The following is a 6,993-nucleotide window of genomic DNA, read 5'->3' on the forward strand; positions in this document are numbered from 1 at the left end:
CCACCTGGCTTTCTGCTATGGACTGAATGTTTGAGTTTCCACTACCCTTACGTAAATCCATATGTTGAAGTCTTAACCCCCAATGTAATGGTATTTGAAGATAGGGCCTTTACAGAAGTAATTAAGGTTAAATGAAGTCATAAGTATGGGGCCTGATCTGATAGCTTTACTGTCCTTATAAGAAAAGACACCAGAGAGCTTATATTCTCTCTCTCTCTCCCCATGCACATACACTGAAGAAAGGCTGTGTGAGGCCTTAGTGAAAAGGTGCCCGTCTAGAAGCCAAAAAGAGAGCTCTCACCGGAAACCTAATTGCCTTCAACTTTGATCTTGGATGGTGAAAAAATTAATTTCTGTCATTTAAAATATTTTGTTGTGGTAGCCCAAGCACACTAAGATACTTTCTAAAGTAGACCGTGATGGGTTGTGGTATTTATTCAACTGGTTGGTTTCAGAAATTGGAGATCGGGAAAGGCACATAGTTGAAGACAACACTCCAGGTTGGTTTTACCATTACTATTGGGGCCCTATTGATGGTAACCTTAATTAAATGCTGTATAAGCCAAATTTATTCTAGCCTGGTTGGTCAGATTAATCAGAACAGTGACATACTCATGGAGAAATTTGACAGATGCCAAAATGGTGTAGAAACAAGAGATGGATATTGTTGGGAGACAATTTTCTGTGGGCCTCTTGTTTCTGCATGACTTGAGAGCAGAGGCACGAACTGCATTTTTGTTCGGGATTACTTTTTTGAGAATATTTGTAGAGAAAACAGCTTTGGATGATAGAAATGTCTCTCTCTAAAGCAAAGGATATCTTTGTTCACTGTCCATTATAAAAAAGGTAATGTCTCCCTCTAGCGCAAAATTTCCTAGAGAGAACATTCAACCCATTATAAGAGATCCTGGTTCCCTAGACCCCAGGTTCCTTAGCTGTGACACAAGCCTACTATGTATGCAGCATTCAAGAAAGCCTCTCTGAATCACTTTCTTGGTCAAGGGAACCTATGTGAACATGAATTTTATGATGCTTGCTGTGCCATGAATAATACAATTCTTTGACTCTGACCCAGGAGCCTCATATCTTCTGTCAGCACCCATGAAACTGTGACAGGCTAACTCATTTACTTGCAAGTAGGGTAGAATCTCAGACCCTTGACAGCTCTTGACAGTATTTTGTCTAACACTTTTTAATGGCTGCATAGTTTTACATACACAAATTATTTAATCAGGCTATTGTTTCCAGAAAATTAGGGTGTTTCAAATATTTTGCTACTGCAACAACACTGTAGTGAATATCCTTATCCATATATCTTTGTCCACATGTGTAAGTGTTTCTGCAGAACAGAGAGACTCCTGGTAATAGAAATGCTTTTTTTTAGATATATTCATTTATATGCCAAAAAGCTGTAATCATTTACATATCTGTCAATATTTTGTGAGAATACCCCTTTGCTTGTAGTTGAAAAATACTGTTATTTTAATTTTAATTTTCTGATTACTAGTAAGAATGATTACCTTATGTTTATTGACTATGTTTCTTCATAAATATTTTTTCATGTATATGATAAATTTTCTATCATGTAATTTTATTTTTATTGAATTATAAAATCTCTGTATATATAGATTTTAGTTCCCTTTGTTGTACATTATGAAAATATACATTCCAATTATATAATTTATTATTGAGCTATGCTAATGGTGTTTAAGTTATACAGACTTTAAAAATGTATAGTGAAATCAGTCAATACTTTATGGCTTATAGATTTTTGGTCTTGTTAAGGAATTCCTTGCTGGTCTATGCCATTCTAATTTCTTCTAATAATTCTTAATTTTCTTGTTTTTAAAAACGAATCATTTATTATAACAGGCTACAGCCCATGTGCTCTGTAAACATTTTCCATGTGAGAATTTAACTTTGCAATCATTATACACTCAAAATTATATAATTTCTAATCTGTTAAATGCCATTTGCTACTTCTCTACTTTTAGTTAACAGTCCATATTTATTTAAAGGCATGAATATAATATTGTTTGTGAGTTTATACAACATACTTCATCAAGGTAATGGAAATTATATTTCCTCTTTCATAGAGATATTCTGAAATTGACCCATAATTAATTTTGTAGCTTCTTTTAGAAGAGCATAATGTAGACCATGGAGGTAGAGATTCTTTTTGAAGGTCATAAAAAAGAATCTTGCATGAATCTAAAATCCATAGTCCCAGTTATTGTATGTGTGGATATTTATGTGTGTGTTTCCTTGCTGAACCACACTGACTTATAATTGAGGCAAAAAAAATATGAAAATGTTTACAGAGAAATAAGTGTGAACATTACAGAAGAAAGGTTTTAATCAAAATTATGTATTTAATCTCTCCACTTCCATTATCCAGCTGGAATCCGAGTTTTTCCTCATTCTACTGTTTTGGATGAGAACAGCTGCTTGTGATGACACAGGCAGTCTTCTCCCGCCTTCTGCTTCAGGCAGCAGTTTCTGCCTTTCTCTTTGAAATTAGCTGGAACCATTTAAAGCATTTTCCTGTTTCCTCTAGGCACATTCAACACCAGGATAAGGATTACAGCATCTGTCCTTCTCAAGATTATGTGAAGCTTTTACAATGTTTCTTGATTATTTCAGGTCCAGAAAATTAAGAAGGTAAGAAGAAAATTTTGAAGCTAGATTCATTGAAGACAAAAACAGATGGAAAGTGGCCAATATTTAGAGTGTAGAGTAGGAAAGGAGGACTTAAGGAGAGACAGGGGGATCTCACATTAAAGATGGTTCCACATTCAGAAGGATAATACCAGATGCCTAAAGGATTTAGCTTTGTGGGTAACAGACTCCATGAATAGAGTATTCCTGTGCTTCATTGGTGAAAGAATCTGGTGTGTTCTGGACTTTCTTGCTCTGGACCTTTTATGCCCACTCAGCCTCATAGACCTCATCCTAATGGAATCTTCCCCTGCTCTCCTATTCAGCCTGTCATTTTTCCCACTTGGCCCCACTCTGAAGAGCCTGCTATTGCTCTCCATTGCTGATGTTCTTATAATGTCTGGAAAGGCAGAGACCTCTGGAAGTTTCCTCAGGGAGAATTTAGCTGGACGCAGACAATAAAGAAAAATAAGGAAGGACATGGACATAATATTTAAAAAAGAAAGATTTGAGAGATGTCAGAGAAGAAAAACAAAAGGCTGCCACAAAATTCAGTAAGGAATTCCATCCAGAAAATAGATGAATAAAGTCTTTCAACACACTCAAGTCACACACACATGCACACACACACACACACACACACAGACACACACACACAATGAGAGAGAGAGAGAGAGAGAGAGAGAGAGAGAGAGAGAGAGAGAGAGAGAGAATAAAAAGGTTTCCAAGTTAAGGATGGGAAGAAAAAATAATGCTTTGGGGTGATGGAAATCTAGATTTAATCATTTACCCCTGGGAATCTGTATAAGATATACTTATTCTTAATGATAATACAAACCCCCTTGCCAATAATGTCATAAAGTGTCTACATAATGTAGACCTGAGCCACATTATGAAGTAGATGATGCCATTTACACTTTCTTATTTCAGCTGTAAGTGCTCATTACCCTCAAAATCTAGGAGTGTTCTGTGTCCTATCCTTATATGTCCCATCTGGACAGTAGCTATTCCCTTCCCCAAGCATTGCATGTTTTACAGATTCCTGCTCAGCATTCAAAAGCCAAATTCTCCATAAAGCATTCCTTAACCTCCTCTTTTCACAGGGAGGGTAATTATTTCCTGGTTCTGAGCTCTCTTACAAGTTCTAAATCTCTATATTGGACTAACAACACTATAATGCAGCGGTTCTCAACCTGTGGGTAGTGACCCCTTTGTGAACCTTTCACAGGGGCGCCAGGTACTCGTATGTGGGCATATCTGCATGTGGACCTGGAGATGGATAGAGGAACGGTGTCTCGGTTCCTAAGACCATGGAAAATATGTGTTTTCCGATGGTCTTAGGCGACCCCTGTGAAAGTTTGAGAACCGCTGCGTATAATGGGATTATTTGTCAGTCTTTGTCTCTTCTACTACATTGCATGTCTTTGGTGATAGAAGCCCTATTTTTGTCACCCCTGGACCTATGGCTGTGCTTGAAAGGGGTAAGAAACAGTAAATGTTTGAAGGAATCATTATTTATTTTTGTTATTATTACTTTTGATTCGTGGTTTTTCTCTCATCCGTTTTCTCCCGGAGAGATGTTATAAGCACTCTTATCTTGTCTAATGTGCAAGTTGTTGTAGTATGGCCTGAAAAATAATTTTGCATCTGCTTCTGAGTAGTCTTTATTTCTCATAAAGGACACTTCATCATTTTATCTGAGAACATCTAAGCCTTTCTTCTATCTTCTTTCCATTATACTCCACTCTTTTCTTTAAAGTCTCATTTTCTGAATCCTAGGTATATTACACCACCTACTTGATTGCTAAATGTGTTTTTGCTATGAAAAATGATAACACCACTTTTCCATTTTGTTGTATGTTTATATCTCACATTATAGTCCAAGAATTTGAGAATGAATATATGTTGTAGAAACACCTGTTGCAACAATATTTTAGCTGTGTTGATTTCTGTCATGTGAATTGCATAAGAAACATTTAGTATGACGTGTCATTAATATTTTTACTACACTGAAGAAAATGAAAATATGAGACCATTGTTTTGATTGAGGGATAAGTGAAATGATATTTATTCTGGAAGCTAAGGGGGAAAAGATACTTTTTAGAAATCTCTATTGTTACTAACTCTTTCTTATAGCACTGGCTATAGTGAAATCCAGATAATTCTACTATAATGTTTATACCTTATTGCCTGCTTTTAAAAGTATATGGAAATACCTAGAGACACCATGCTCCAAATTCATATAGTTCTTAGTAATGGTAAAAGCCTTGGGTTATGAGGCAGCCAGGGATGCCCCTGAGGTACCTCATGAAGTAGGTGATGCCATTTGCACTTTCTCCTAACTATTCTGAATATTCACTGTTATACTCTAGAAGTGTTCTGTGTACCATTATTTCAGGGCCTGGCTCTTATCTGGCCACTAACTTATCCCTATTATAGTGCCAGGGGATGATGTCCCAGAGTTCTTCTCACAGTGAGATCTGCTCATGCACTGCATCAGTATTATCTGTAAGGTTATTGTTAAAATGCCGCTCCCTGGGTCTAACCCCAAAACTACTGAATCAGATGATCTGGAGGTGTGGTACAAAATGTGCCTCTTTAACAGGCTCCCCGGGTAATTCTGATTCAAAATACAGTTTGTGGACTACTGACCTATCATATTTTCTTTCCTCATGTAACAAACAGAATCCTTAATGATAGGTTTACAGGCACCATGGCCCAAAATAAGGGAAACAATCTTTTTGAGAAGTAGGTGATCTTTTCCATCATCTCACAAATCTATCTAATTATATAAAATTATTTCATGCTTACGATAATCAAAACAGGCGTACAGGGTATACTTGCTCATAGTGCTCAAACACATACCCTCTTACCTCTATAGAAACTAAAAAGATAAATATGCTCTTATAGGGTGATGAAAGAGTTTTAATTTAATGATGTACTTGTGACCATAAGAAATGACTAGTCTCACTATGCAATTGCTTCCACAATAGGTGATTTAAGATCCACTATTGTAAAGATCACCATTTTTTTTGGTGGGCATTTTTCAATATTTGACTGGCTTGTTGATAACCACCCTATATACAACAGACAGCTTTCTTCAGTTACCTAGGATTATGTTTTGCAAGCAACCAGTCTTAGAGAAGTCACCAGAAAGTGGCATTGCTTGAGTTTTATGAGCATTGTTAATGAGTTTTGGTTTATAGATAAATAAGGTATTTGGTTATTTAGATAAGTGTCCTCAATTTTAAGAGGACTTGGACTCTACCCTTGTTTAGTTGATTATTAAAGCATATATGCCCATATCTAAAAATCAATATAGATTAGTTTCACTCCCAGACCTTCCAGAATTACCTAAAAGGCTCTATCATGAAATACGTGTCAAAACTTAGATGAGATAATATCTCTAGAATATTACCTTAAAGAACTAAAGGAAATCTATTCCTCTAGGTAATCTTCAATTTCACTTTGGTTGAAGTCAGGCCTGGACAATATTGCTTACTCCATTACCAGCATCATCTAATCTCAAACATAGGCAAAATTTATTTTATAGAACTAGGTTTAGGCATCATGGCATAATACATTGAGAGATATTACAAAACAGCCTGGTGATGTTGGTTGTTTTATTTAAAGTTGTTGAGGACATTAATCATTACATTATACAATATAATACACATGTATAATCACAATAAAAATGTCTCTCTGGTTGTATTTCTGAATGATTTTAATTCTCTTGACCTTTTTTAATTAATAATTTTATAGGCTACATCTCATGTAACATGTTATGTTTCTTTCAGCACCAAAAAGCATGCAATGTTGGTACTAACCTCACCTCTTAATTAATCTTGCTTTGTTAACCTTTCTAATTCCTTCACAAAGATTTCTTCATGTATTTAAGGGGAGTCATTGCAGTGCTTATATTTGTGTATACTCTGTTAAGTATATTCCATAAAAAGGCAGCATATAAATAAGCATAACAATCATAAAGGTTCTCCTAGAGAAAAGCAAGCTTTTTTAATGGTTCTGAAATCTCTTAATATAGAGAAAAAGGCTGAGACCAGTCCACAATAACATTGTCTCTCCAAGCATCTAAATAGACCAAATGCAAAGAAATACTGTTTGTTTTCTATATGCATCTTGAATCCTCAAGAATATGCCAAGGAATACCATGCTGCCCACATTTAGATAAGGAGACTTGTAGACTAGGAATTAATCCTAACTAAGATTTTTTTTGGCTTGATATATTCCTGAGGAGATTAGCTGAGCAGGCTGCCTCTGTATTATCATTTTGGTTCTTGTGTGCAAAACTGAATGGTTCCATTTTCAAACATTCAT

The sequence above is a fragment of the Hipposideros armiger genome, unplaced genomic scaffold (assembly GCF_001890085.2).
Source record: "Hipposideros armiger isolate ML-2016 unplaced genomic scaffold, ASM189008v1 scaffold_317, whole genome shotgun sequence".
In the NCBI taxonomy this organism is placed as follows: Eukaryota; Metazoa; Chordata; class Mammalia; order Chiroptera; family Hipposideridae; genus Hipposideros; species Hipposideros armiger.